The sequence below is a fragment of the Armigeres subalbatus genome, chromosome 1 (genome assembly GCF_024139115.2).
Source record: "Armigeres subalbatus isolate Guangzhou_Male chromosome 1, GZ_Asu_2, whole genome shotgun sequence".
Classification (NCBI taxonomy): domain Eukaryota; kingdom Metazoa; phylum Arthropoda; class Insecta; order Diptera; family Culicidae; genus Armigeres; species Armigeres subalbatus.
The window spans coordinates 4,239,379-4,254,310 of NC_085139.1; the positions used below are offsets into that span (position 1 = coordinate 4,239,379).

General features: G+C 40.3%; 1 long non-coding RNA gene across 1 annotated transcript; it reads right to left on the bottom strand.

Moving 5' to 3' along the window:
• Positions 1–503: 503 nt before the first annotated feature.
• LOC134208008 (uncharacterized) lies at positions 504–1,579 on the bottom strand. Its single transcript, XR_009978463.1, has 3 exons — positions 1,175–1,579; positions 1,025–1,103; positions 504–969 (listed from the first exon to the last, which is right to left on the bottom strand). It is a non-coding gene; the product is annotated as an uncharacterized LOC134208008 (long non-coding RNA).
• Between the last annotated feature and the right edge of the window lie 13,353 nt (positions 1,580–14,932).

The following is a 14,932-nucleotide window of genomic DNA, read 5'->3' on the forward strand; positions in this document are numbered from 1 at the left end:
TCCAAATCGTTCGTATTGTCAATAACGCAAATAATATTTGCAAGAGCGACGCTTTCGGTTTAATTTATGTAAATTTTTAATGTTATCATGCTGTTAAAAATATCGCTAAAACAATTCGATTGTTATTCATTTGGGTACATATTGTGAATTCGAGCAACTAGTATGGAGAAAATGTTTAGAATCGGAATCAAAATAAAGGACACATTGACAAATTTTCCAGGAAGAGTTTATAGGGTAACAAAGCTTATTGATGTTACATAATCAATCTACAGCTACAAATGAATCGAATGAAAGAGGCAAAGCTATTGCTGTTCCATTTTCCCTATTCGCAAAGTTTCTACAAAGCACGTTCCAGCTATCATACCACCAGTGTATCGATTTATCTTCTATTCCCAGTGGTGTCGTTGCCAACGAATGCCCACAAGGTCATTCAGTAAAACCCATTACCATCCGCGTCATCGGAGAAAGGCCATTCGCGACTTTGTTTGTTTACTGGGCGAGTTCAAAACAACCATAAACACAAACATTCCATCGCATCGGGTCGTTCTGGTGCTATTATAGTCCATCAAACAAGTATCTATCCTTATGATATTATATATGCGCTCAGTAACTGCTGCCCTGCCTTCCCCACACAGGCAAGGCAGTAGGGAAGAAATAAAATTGCATTCACGATGCAAGATCCATTGCAGCTGCGCACGATTTTATGAGCGGTTGGATGGTCGAAGAAAGCACCGATGGTGTAATATTTGTTTACGGTATTTCGTTAGGTGGATTCATTGCATTGGTTTGTTTACTTTCGAACACCAAAAAAACCTTCGAATTCAAACGACTGCTTTGATGGATGGATGCGGAAATTCTTTCCACCGAAGCCGCCTACTAAGCAAGTGGTACTTACCTAGCTGGAGCATTTCGACACTGCTGACATGGCTACGGAAGAATGTTGAATATTGATTCTGCGAAATGCTGCACCTGAAAATACCAGAAATCAGTTTGGCTGTCCATTTGACGATAATTTTGGGCTCACCCATCCATTCTTCACTACTTCGGGACTGCGTAGATATAATCGTCGGGAGACTTGTAGATTTTTTTTTCTTCTACCGGACCTAGTGAAAAAAAGAACACAAATACATATTACGATTTTCTGGAATACAAAATATTTGAACTAGAAACTTACAAAAATCATATAAGAGATTATTAAATACTGTTGACGATGATTTGATGAACAAATAGATGTAAACCTTAGAGACTGTTTTATGCTTATTATCAGCTATTGCGATGTTGACGGTAGTCAGTCACCTAGAGATCAAAATCATCAATCATTCGGTATTCGAAGAATTATCTTTTCTTCAACGGGATGACGGACAGCGATTCATTCAACGAGTGTTCTGTTGCAAAAGGGCTGGCCGAAGAAAAAAAAACAAATAACACACACTGGGGCTTGAACTCGTACCTCGTGCTGCAGCCACTGCTAATCGATGATGGTTTGTAAGAATGTGAACCAAGCTTTGTTTATGTTTTGGTTTTGCAACGTAGGCCTAGAGATTGCACAAAAAATAGCAATGCCTCTGTGGAGGGGTAACTCACCGCTATAGATGAACGAGAGAAGCCTCGACCAGCTTCGATGTGTGTTCCTCCGGTGTTTGAAAATGGGAAGTAAATGTAAGGTGGCGGGCGCATGCGTCATTGAAAACCGTCATCATCGGCATCCATCCGCATCCACTTGTCCGCGACGCCACGGCTGCACTTCTCGTCGCCTTCGTAGCTCCATTCGCCGGTTTCTTCCAGAAGGAATATTTTATTTTTATTTTTTCCCTGTGTTTTGGGTTGAGTTGAACATCGGAGTGATTTGTTATGAAATTGCGTAGTACGAATACTAAGACGAATAAGATGACGCAACGGGAAATGTTTATGTAAAAGAATTTTTATTACAATAAATCCTGCAGCTGTTACCAGCATATTTAACATACTTCATAAACTTATTAGTTTACCTTCAAATCGGATAAATCAATTTTACTTAGAGACATGCATTCAACCATCTCACCTGTCCAGAGGGATCCCCTGTTCCATCTATTCCATCCATCTACCATGGTGGTGTTGTAAAAAGAACTCACTCTAAGGGACGTGGTGTGGGTGACCTTGGCCTCTAGAATTTTAATTCCGATGTGCGGAATCATCGCTGAATGTGCGAAGTCCCCTTTTCTTGGCTTGTGTTGGTGCGTCTCTCCTCTTCCCTTCCTTTCTGATACGTAGATCCACAATATGGCAATGTAAGAGCAGCAAAATCGTGATGCAACTTCATTGAAAGTTCTTTATTCGAATGATTAGTTGCTGTGTTATTCTTTGATGAATGGCGAATGAGGTCGAGAGGATGACTCGTTGATAAAATTAATAACAGTCAGTAAAAGCGCCCGTTCAGATACCCTAAGCCTTTGATCTTTTGGGTAAAACTGATTGTCTTACACTCCGAATGGCTTGATATATTAAAAATTAAAAATGAAGAACTAACTGTATAGATTACAAAATGTTCAATGCAGAACTATGTATTTAGAAGGATTCCTACTCTATTGACCTTCAACCGATAAGCTGGAAACGTAGACGCAAGGGAACAACAACATTCCACGTAAATCATAACCGCGTAAAAAATCGCGGTGGCCCCAAAACCGTGTAAAAACGACTCGTGGTTTTCACGCGCTTCCTAACCTTTTGCAAAAAAAAATTCATGAAAAAAAACTTTTGGAAAAATCCGCTTATAAAAATGGCATAAATTTCTATAATTGTGTTAGAAAAACACGTAAGCACCCGATCTTGTTTTTCTGTGTTCCGTGTTAAACAAGTTTGCAGTTCAAAAAGGACATACGACTTTCGGCTCCGAATCTCCAGGAAAGCCATGATGAGATCCAGGAACCAGGAGAACTGTTTATACACGGTGGTGATTGAATGGCTAGAGCGCTGCATTGGTTAATTACCAAGGTTCGGGAGGATGAGGTTCTACCGCAGGAGTGGATGGAAGGTGTCGTGTGTCCCATCTACAAAAAGGGCGATAAGCTGTATTGTAGCATAGCAACTATCGCGCATTCACATTGTTGAACGACGACGCCTACAAGGTACTCTCCCGAATTTTATGCCGCCGACTAACACCAATCGCACATCATCTATTTATCGACTTCAAAGCTGCATATGATACAATCGATCGGGACCAGCTATGGCAGCTAATGCACGAAAACCTAATTTCCGGATAACTAATACGGTTGATCAAGGCGACAATGGATCGGGTGATGTGGGTAGTTCGAGTTTCAGGGGCATTCTCAAGCCCCTTCGAAACGCGCAGAGGGTTGCGGCAAGGTGATGGTATTTCGTGTCTGGTATTGAACATCGCTTTGGAGGGAGAAATACGAAGGGCAGGGATAGACACGAGTGATACGATTTTCAAGACGTCCGTCCAGTTATTTGGTTTCGCCGACAACATTGATATTATGGCACGTAACTTTGAGAGGATAGGATAGAGGATGCCTACATCAGACTGAAAAGCGAAGCTAAACAGATTGGACATCATCGAATAGAGTTCGCCGCCGTACCAAATCAACTATCTACAAAATGCTTATTAGACCGGTAGTTCTCTACGGACACGAGACCTGGACGATGCTCGTGGAGGATCAACGCCCACTTGGAGTTTTCGAAAGGAAAACGCTGCGTACCATCAATGGTGCGGTGAAGATGGCGATCGGTACGATCGATCAGCTGTGTGGAGAACCATCCGTCGTTCACACCACGAAAATCGGAAGACTGCGGGGGACCGGGCACGTAGCCAGAGCGTCGGACAGTAATCCGGTGAAAATGGTTCTCGACAACGATCCGAAGGAAACAAGAAGGCAACGGGAAAGGTGGATCGATCAGGTGGAGGGCGATTTGCGGACCCTCCGCAGACTGCGTGGTTGGCGACGTGTAGTCAAGGACCAAGCTTAATGGAGAAGGCTTTTATGTACAGCACAGGCCATAAAAGTTACCCGTTAGTGAGCTCCATTGGAAAAAATGAGCAAAATCCCTGCATATTAATTCAAATTTAACCTTCCGGGACTCGCTGCATCCTGGACTGCTCACGCAGTCCCGCCTGTGTTGTGAACGAGAAGCGTGCTTTTTTCGAACCTCATGTACTTTTAACAACAGCGCGAGCCCCTAAAGGTTAACGATTTGCGATTATTACACCTCACCCGTAAGATTGTAGTTAGGGTGGTCGGCATTGAACATTTTAACAAAAAACGGTATTCGGTATTTGATGAAATCAATTTTAAGAAAAAAAAAACTTTTTATTTGGATTTTTAAGTGAAAAAACGTTATTTATTGACAAACTTCAAATGTAAAATCATTGCTGGGTAAAGTGAAACTTATGTAGCCATAAAATACTGAGCGGTTCATCTTCCAATCCGCATTGGATTTTATTGGGAATGTTGCCAGCTACTAAGAATGTCTTCTATGGTTCAACCAAAGCAGACGAATGGTTTCAAGCGCATCATAAATCACTGTCAAGTACTTGCCCTTAATCCCTTCAGATTCATAATAGAATATTTTTTTATGGATTGCTTTTGTTTGCAAGGATCTTGGTGTCAACATAGTTACCACCGGCTACGCAATTATTTTGCTCTGCTACAGTTTCAACACGAGTTCTTTTTTAACAGGTAGGGCAATTGATCCGATGGTTGTGGGTGTACCAATAGTTGCGGTAGTCCATGTTATGTCAAATCTACGAATTAAACGCAGTAGTCTACATGATCTATCGTTTGCTTGACATATCAACATACTATTCAAAGAAAAACAGCCACGGAATTCATCCAATATAGGTAATTATCATTAAAACACTTTAATATTTTCCGTCTTTGCACCAATAGTTGCGGTAATGCTCCTATAGTTGCGAGTCCCATAAAAAAACAATGGGATTCGCAACTATAGGAACACAAATTAAAAAATACCGCAGCTATTGCAACACTGTAGCAATAATTGGTGGTTTAATTTTAGAGCACAATTATGAATATTGTTGCGATAGTTTTCCGACTGCAAAAAAAAGTAATTCCAATAGCTTTTGGATACACCCACAAGGTAAGCGAAACAAAATATGTATCAGATTCAAGAGCTAAAACAGTGAGGGAAAGTACTTAGTTCCTCCACTATTGGGTCATTTACCCTAAACCAAAAAATCATCCATAGAGGCATCTTCTTCGTACCGATCGTCATGTGTGGTCGTTGTCTTCAAGATATCGTCTGCTTCCTTAATAAAAGTAGTTCTGAATGTCTTGAGAAAAATGCCAAAATCGTTTCTGATCGATTGCTTTACGGTAGGGTTATTCGAAAAAGTAAAAGATCAGCGTATTCTTATGCTTTTGATCTAGTTCTTTGAAAGCATCGAAAAAATTGGCGGCAATTTCAGTAGCTTGATATAATAAGGCCGTTACAAATATTAAATAACAACACACACAAGGAGAAAGTTATTTAAGTTCTTTAAGTCCTGCCCGTTGTCTCATGCTAGGTTTTAAGTGTTCAGTCTGTGCGACCTCTGGTCGAAGACGGTGATTCTGTCCTTTTTTGATTCTGTCTTTTCTTTAACCAAAGAAGAGGTGTGCGCCGCCGCCGAAGACATTTTTGCATAGGACCGCTGCCGTTTAAAATTTGTTACAATTCCAAAGATTCAGTTGAATTTCCGTAAAATTTCATGGGGATCAATCGCCCACAACATTACGTTGAAACACTAGAAATTTTTTCGTGGAACAACCAATGATGCTGATCGTGTAGACCTCCAAGATCTGAACTCAAGTTTTAGTTTAGTTTTTTAGTTTGAAGTACCGTTGATGTTCTGCGACATAATAAACAAAGTTTCAATATGTCTCAAGTAGCATTTCCAACTTAGAATTGAGGCACCAAAAATCGCTTTGTTGTTTATGTAGATCAGCGGTTCTCAATCTTTTTCTTGGGTGGTACCCCTTGAGACTTTTGCATAGCTTGAGGAACCCCCGGATTCACGTAGTTTTTTTATTTGTTTGAAAGAAGTGGGAGATCGCTTTTCGCTTGGCTTCTTTCAAACCGTACAATTCATTTCGAATGAGTTTTAACCAAAAAATCGGTCTTCAGACAAAAAATCGTGGATTTACGTACTTTGACTCACCAATTTTAATATTTTTAATGTTTAAACGCTTCTTTTCTAAATGAGATAGTTTCAAGTTGTTTCGATTCAATTTATTAAACTCTAATATAATTAAACGTTAGGGGCAGCAGGGACTATGTCCAAGGGCTTGACGATCCCTCCCCAGGCCATCTGCGAGTTGTGGCGCCTGTCTAGGATGTGGTGGGGTTTGACAGTGGGCCCTGTTAAACCTCTATGAAAAGCTGCATGTATCCGCAAGTAGGCTCCGCCAAAGCGACCGTGTGCCGCTCAAAGCGCACAAGCAAAAGTCCTGGTGTTAGGTGGGACGCTAAACAGCCCTGACACGACGGCCCTCCGACGAGACAGGAGGTTTGCGCAGGCCCAATAAGCCGCCTTCAAAAACAACTGTTACGAACGACATAGAAGATAATACGACTCTATACAATCGGCAACGACCTAGACGACGAATAAAGGATCACGATTAGAAGCTTGGAACATGGAACTGCAAGTCGCTAGGCTTCGCAGGTTGCGACAGGATAATCTAAGATGAATTACATCTCCGAAACTTCGACGTCGTAGCGCTGCAGGAAATCTGCTGGACAGGACAGAAAGTGTGGCTACCTTCTACCAAAGCTGTGGCACCACCAACGAGCTGGAAACCGGCTTCATAGTGCTGGGAAAGATGCGCCAACGCGTGATTGGGTGGCAGCCAATCAACGCAAGGATGTGCAAACTGAGGATGAAAGGCCGATTCTTCAACTATAGCATCATCAACGTGCACTGCCCACACGAAGGGAGCCCCGACGACGAGAAAGAAGCGTTCTATGCACAGCTGGAGCAGACATACGATGGATGTCCACTGCGGGACGTCAAAATCGTTATCGGTGACATGAACGCTCAGGTAGGAAGGGAGGAAATGTATAGACCGGTCATCGGACCGGATATTCTGCATACCGTATCGAACGACAACGGCCAACGATGCATAAACTTTGCAGCCTCTCGCGGAATGGTAGTCCGAAGCTCTTTCTTTCCCCGCAAGAATATCCACATATCCACCTAATCAAGTAACGGAAAACCAAATCGACCACGTTCTAATCGACGTAAATTCTTCTCCGACATCACGAACGTACGCACTTACCGCAGTGCGAATATTGAATCCGACCACTACCTCGTTGCAGTATGTCTGCGCTCAAAACTCTCGACGGTGTACAACACGCGTCGGAGTGGTCCGCCGCGGCTAAAAATTGGGCGGCTACAAGACGGTAGACTAGCCCAAGACTACGCGCAGCAGCTGGAAGTGGCACTCCCAACGGAAGAGCAGCTAGGCGCATCATCTCTTGAAGATGGCTGAAGAGATATTCGATCTGCCATTGGAAGCACCGCAACCGCTGCACTAGGCACGGTGGCTCCGGATCAGAGAAACGACTGGTATGACCCAGTCAACACAAACTCGTATATAATGCCACATAAGATGGTAAAGTGGAGGCGATATACATACAAGTTGTATGGGGAAGTACGTATATCGCCTCCACTTAAACATCTTATACGACATAATAAACGATCTTGTGTTGACTGGGACGGCGAATGTGAGCAGTTAGTTGAGGAGAAGAATGCAGCATGGGTGAGATTGCTGCAACACCACACGAGGGTGAACGAGGCACGATACAAACGGGCGCGGAACAGACAAAACTCGATTTTCCGGAAGAAAAAGCGCCAGCAGGAAGATTGAGACCGTGAAGAGACGGAGGAACTGTACCGCGCTAATAACGCACGAAAGTTCTATGAGAAGTTGAACCGTTCACGTAAGGGCCATGTGCCACAGCCCGATATGTGTAAGGACATAAACGGGAACCTTCTTACAAACGAGCGTGAGGTGATCCAAAGGTGGCGGCAGCACTACGAAGAGCACCTGAATGGCGATATGGCAGACAACGGTGGCGGTATGGTAATGAACCTAGGAGCACGCGCACAGGACATGCGACTTCCGGCTCCGAATCTCCAGGAAATCCAGGATAACATCGGCCGGCTGAAAAACAACAAAGCCCCTGGAGTTGACCAACTACCAGGAGAGCTGTTTAAACACGGTGGTGAGGCACTGGCTAGAGCGCTGCACTGGGTGATTACCAAGGTTTGGGAGGATGAGGTTCTGCCGCAGGAGTGAATGGAAGGTGTCGTGTGTCCCATCTACAAAAAGGGCGATAAGCTGGATTGTAACAACTACCGCGCAACTACATTGCTGAACACCGCCTACAAGGTACTCTCCCAAATTTTATGCCGCCGACTAACACCAATTGCAAGAAAGTTCGTGGGGCAGTACCAGGCGGGATTTATGGGTGAGCGCCCTACCACAGACCAGGTGTTCGCCTTACGTCAGGTATTGCAGAAATGCTGCGAATACAACGTGCCCACACATCATCTATTTATCGACTTCAAAGCCGCATATGACACAATCGATCGGGATCAGCTATGGCAGCTAATGCACGAAAACGGATTTCCGGATAAACTGATACGGTTGATCAAGGGGACGATGGATCGGGTGATGTGCGTAGTTCGAGTTTCAGGGGCATTCTCGAGTCCCTTCGAAACGCGTAGAGGGTTTCGGCAAGGTGATGGTCTCTCGTGTCTGCTATTCAACATCGCTTTAAAGGGAGTAATACGAACGTCAAGGATTGACACGAGTGGTACGATTTTCACGAAGTCCATCCAGTTAATTGGTTTCGCCGACGACATTGATATCAAGGCACGTAACTTTGAGAGGATGGAGGAAGCCTACATCAGAATGAAAAGCGAAGCTAAGCGGATTGGTTTAGTCATCAACACGTTGAAGACGAAGTACATGATAGGAAGAGGCTCAAGAGAGGTAAATGTAAGCCATCCACTGTAGAGAATACGATCAGATATTATGCAAATCCAAAAAAATAATATCTAGAATAATAAGGTCTCCGATAAAAACTGTGGACTCTGTGCAATATAAGATTGCTGGAGCGAAATGTCTGCGACCAAATAAACCAGAGCGAGAGGTCTCTGTGGAACAAATTTGGAGCGAGAGGTCTCCAAAACTGAAAAGTAACTTTATGAGAGCTAGATTATGCAATCCCTGAATTAACTTTGAACTAGATAAAATAACGCAGAAAAGAGAAAGAGCTGTGTTCCAAAAGAAATTTTTTGAGAGACAATCTGATATGCAAAACGAAGTACATATTAATAAAGAAAGAGTACAATACGACATTTATATGTACTACAAACATTTGCATGGATGGAAGGGTGTGAGAGATTTCCAATTTGAATAATGAAATAGTGGAATGATGTCTTCTCACTTACGTAACAGATGCTTGACACATCTGTTGTCGTATGAAGAGAATTGAAATAATTCAAAACTAAATTGAAATGGAATCGGATTATTTAAAACCATAACTGGAATTGAAAAATACGTAGATTGCATAGCAAAATAAAAAGATCGAATTGGAAATAACGAAAAACATTGAAGCTGTCTATAAAATCTAAATGAATTCAAATTATTTTTTTAAATTTCATGATGATTGAATTCTCAAAGCAAAAAAAAAGGTTAAAATTAAGAATTAGTGATTTAAGAAAATTTACAAAACAAGAGAACAAATACTGAAACAAAGGAATGGATGAAATTAGGAATTGATTTAATTGGATATTGAAATGTATTTGGATTTGGATTGGATTTAGATTGAATTTGGATTAGATTTGAATTGGATTTGGATTGGATTTGGATTGGATTGAATTTGGACAGGATTTGGATAGGATTTAGATTTGGATAGGGTTTGGATTTGGATTGAATTTTGATTGGATTCATATTTGGATTCGATTCGGATTGGATTTGGATTAGATTTGGATTGGATTTGGATTGGATTTGGATTAAATTTGGATTGGATTTGGATTGGATTTGGATTGGTTGGTTGGTTGGATTGGTTGGATTGGTTTGGATTGGTTTGGATTGGTTGGATTGGATTTGGATTGGTTGGATTGGTTTGGTTGGTTTGGATTGGTTTGGATTGGTTTGGTTGGATTTGGATTGGTTTGGTTGGTTTGGATTGGTTTGGATTGGTTTGGTTGGTTTGGATTGGTTTGGATTGGTTTGGATTGGTTTGGTTGGATTTGGATTGGTTTGGATTGGTTTGGATTGGTTTGGTTGGTTTGGATTGGTTGGATTGGTTTGGATTGGTTTGGTTGGTTTGGATTGGTTTGGTTGGTTTGGTTGGTTTGGATTGGTTTGGATTGGTTTGGATTGGTTTGGATTGGTTTGGTTGGTTTGGATTGGTTTGGTTGGTTTGGATTGGTTTGGTTGGTTTGGATTGGTTTGGATTGGTTTGGTTGGTTTGGATTGGTTTGGATTGGTTTGGATTGGTTTGGATTGGTTTGGATTGGATTTGGATTGGTTTGGATTGGTTTGGATTGGTTTGGATTGGTTTGGATTGGTTTGGATTGGTTTGGATTGGTTTGGATTGGTTTGGATTGGTTGGATTGGTTTGGATTGGTTTGGATTGGTTTGGATTGGTTTGGATTGGTTTGGATTGGTTGGATTGGTTGGATTGGTTTGGATTGGTTTGGTTGGTTTGGATTGGTTTGGATTGGTTGGATTGGTTTGGATTGGTTTGGATTGGTTTGGTTGGTTTGGATTGGATTTGGATTGGTTTGGTTGGTTTGGATTGGTTTGGATTGGTTTGGTTGGTTTGGTTGGTTTGGATTGGTTTGGATTGGTTTGGATTGGTTTGGATTGGTTGGATTGGTTTGGATTGGTTTGGATTGGTTTGGATTGGTTTGGTTGGTTTGGTTGGTTTGGATTGGTTTGGATTGGTTTGGTTGGTTTGGATTGGTTTGGATTGGTTTGGTTGGTTTGGATTGGTTTGGTTGGATTGGATTTGGATCGGATTGGTTTGGAATTGATTCGGATTGGTTTGGATTGGTTTGTTGGTTTGGTTTGGTTTGGATTAGGTTGGATTGGTTGGTTTGGGTTGGTTCGGTTGGATTTGGATTGGTTTGGTTTGAATTTGATTTGGATTAGAGTTGAATTGGATTGGATTGTATTTGATAATTTGATTTTAATTTATTATTTAATTTTAATTTTCAATTTATGGAATTGTCAAAACAAAAAACGGATAAAATTAATAATTGATTTTATTTATTATTATTGATTGAATTGGACTTAGAGTTGCTCGGCTCTGGATAGAATTTAATTTGGATTTGTACTGGATTTGAATAAGATTAGGATTTGGAATAAATTTGGAATGAATTTGTAATGGATTTGAATAGGATTAGGATTGGATTTCGATTAAAATATTGGATTTGATTGGATTTGATTGGATTTGAATTGGATATGGATTGAGTTTGGATTTGGGATGGGTTGGGATTGGATGTGGATTTTGATTGGATTTGGATTTGGACTGGATTTGATTTGGATTGGGTTAGATTTGGATTGAATTTGGAAATAGATTTGGATTGGATTTGGAGTGGCTTTGTACTGGAATTGAAAAGCATTAAAGGTGGAATGGATTTAGAGTGCATTTGAACTGTATTTGGATTGGACGTGTATATTATTCAGATTTGATTTGAATCGGATTTGGATTGTATTTAACATTGATTTGTTTTGCTTTCAAGTTCAGGTTCAGGTTTAGAATGGATTTGGAATGAATTTGGAATAAATTTGGATTGATTTTTTGATTTATATTGGATCTTTTTCTGGTTTATAAATGTGTTGGATTTAGAATGGATTTGGATTCGATTTAGGATAGATTTGCATAGAACATTTTTGACGTAAACTACGTCTTAAGGGAAGACTCTGATACAGGGTGTAAAACGGAAATTTCCAAATTCGAGACCGTCACGAAATTAGGATAGATTTCAAACGCTAATAGCTCCTTTATCTTTTAATGGATTTTCGAGATTTTATTATCAATCGAATCGGCAACTCTCCAGCAATCTATTGATTATCAACGTAAAATCATTAAAAATTCCAAATCTTTTCCAAGCCAGTAAAATTTCACAGTTTCGTTACGACCGCCGTCTGCGGTTGGTTCTTGCGCTCTACTTTTGTGCGGTGATTCGCACAAAAAGTACAAAATAGAACCAGAGCAATGACCGCGGTCGGAGCAAAAAAGTAGTGTTTATGAAAAATTGCTACAGATGCTAGACATGTTCATGTAAGCAAGAGGTGAATATTAAAATTGATTACCAACTTTAAACAAGGTTACACTCTAACTTTTTTGACGGAAATTGAGTGAAATTTCTGTGGGATAGAAAGAGAGAGCAATAAAATTTTGCTCAGTCACTGAGTAGATGAAAGTTAGCGTGTATCCTACTATTTAGGCAGCATGGATTGGTGTCCGATCGAACATGATTTGCGGAAAAACTACACATTACACGCGGCAAAACGTTTACCAAAACAAACCTCGTTACCTCCTGACCCCATATATCCAACATCCCAATGGTTGTAATTTGACTAAGCACGCACGCGCGGTTTGAAGTTTGTATGAAAATTACTAGGAAAACAGTAAATTTTTCGGAAAACCGTTTTGCAACGTTGGTCATTAATATCTAAAAATATATGAGTACGTTGGCAACATAGGAAACTTATCAAGTGAATAAATCGTCTTTATTACAAAACAATTCGCTCAGGGATTGAACTTATCATTTCATTATCATTTAGTATTCAGCCAATAACTCAATCCAGAGGCGGAATTCCAAGAAGTATTATATGGCGGACTTCTAGCGCTATTTCCCCTCTACAACTTTGTCTTAGGGTACATTGTACTATGTCTAATATTTACAGTGTGAAACGCTAGTACCACTTAATATACTAAATGATAATAAGTGTTATTATCAAAGATAATTTTATACTTTAAGACGAATTGCTTTTGGATACAGTTTGAAACAGAATAAAACAGCATTTTTTTTTCAGCAAAATATCAAAAGAGTACAGAAGGGAAAGGATGTAGAGAATACGATCAGATATTATGCAAATGCAAAAAATAATAATATTTGAAGCATCTCCATAATATCATCTACAATGTGCTTGCTTGAACACGCTCTCAGTGGCTATACTAATTATTTGTATGGTCTCGATTTATTTATTATTTTTGGGTGAAAAATCGCAGTACTCTGTGCCTTATTAGACAGAAAATAAAATCAGTTTTATGAACATTGTTTAGACGAAAGGACGCAAGACTAACGGTTACGAAACAACCATGAACCAAACTTTTCAAGTTTTTGGTTTCTTGGTTACTTGGTTACTTACCCACCACGAGTTTCTATCGGTGGTGACGAAATCGAGGTGGTTGAAGAACTCGTGTACTTGGGCTCACTGGTGACCACGAGTTGCATCAGCTGTTGAGAGAACCATCCATTGTTCACACCGCGAAAATCGGAAGACTGCGGTGGGCCGGGTACGTAGCCAGAATGCCGGACAGTAATCCGGTGAAAATGATTCTCGACAACAATCTGACGGGAACAAGAAGGCGAGGTGCACAGCGGGCAAGGCCGATCGATCAGGTGGTGGACGATTTGCGGACCCTCAGTAGACTTCGTGGTTGACAACGTCCAGCCAAGGACCGAGCTGAATGGAGAAGACTTTTATGTAGTGCACAGGCCACTCCGGCCTTAGTCTGGTAATAAATAAATATAATTTTTACTATACTGTACTCTTAGTTTTCGAAAAGGCAAAACCAGCCCTCTACTAGCTATTACAAGAATTTCTTGGGTATCTGCCAATGAAATATTAGCCAATAAAATTATTCAACAAAAGATAGCTAGTTTAATTATATGTAACTACTCATCACAATTGAAGGCCAAGGTAACTTTGGTTTTCGATTTACCCCATTTCACTGGGGTAAGTGGAAAAGCAACTCCTGATTTTTAAATCTTTTTCTATAAATTCAAGCAACAAAATGATATGAATTACCGCACACAAGTGGTACAAAATTGACTGTTTTTGATACCTAATAATGATTTATTACATTTAGATCACATGAACTGGTATTACAATAATGTATACATGAACTATCGATTATCCTTTTCCAATCCCCCGCGAACCTTATCCAGCTTTTTACGCTTGCCATAAAGCCGATGAGGGGTGATTCAACCATGACAGCTAGTGTGAACTTTTTTACGCCTGCATCTCAGTAGCCTTGATTTTTTGGGAATGTTCTGCTATCTGCAAACATTTTCATATGGTAAAAACCTGAGATGTAAAAACGTATCCAAATCAGGATAAAATATTCCTTTTTGTATAATTATTATCTATATATTTCAGATTTATGCAGCTTTTCTAACAATATAGTGGAAAACAACCACGAAAGATTATTTCTATCTTACGAATTCGCAATAATGAAAATATTTATAATAGGCAAAGATTCATTCTGCAATCACATCATCGTTCGACCACATTGCAATTAAATTAATCTGCCAAAGTCATATTCTGTGAATATTCAAATAAAACATGATACGCAGATTTGTCACAATCCGTTTGAGTACTGTAACGTGGGTTGTACGAAAAATGAAGCTTCGCTAGTCGCCCAAATCAATTCTTAAAGTGATTGAGTATCTGTTGCAACACTGCCAATCTGAAATTTTGAGTGTTTTTTGTAGAACAGAGTGCAGTAATATACTCGATTATATGACAAAGTTATCACAGCACATACCCAAATACTATAGCCATGGAGTAATTTTAAACCGGTTGTGAAATATTTGAAATAAGCGAAAACCTCGGGAAAATTTTCGCCGTACTTTGATCTCCATGCATTTTAAACTGTTTTTGATTTACCCTTTTCAGATTCCATG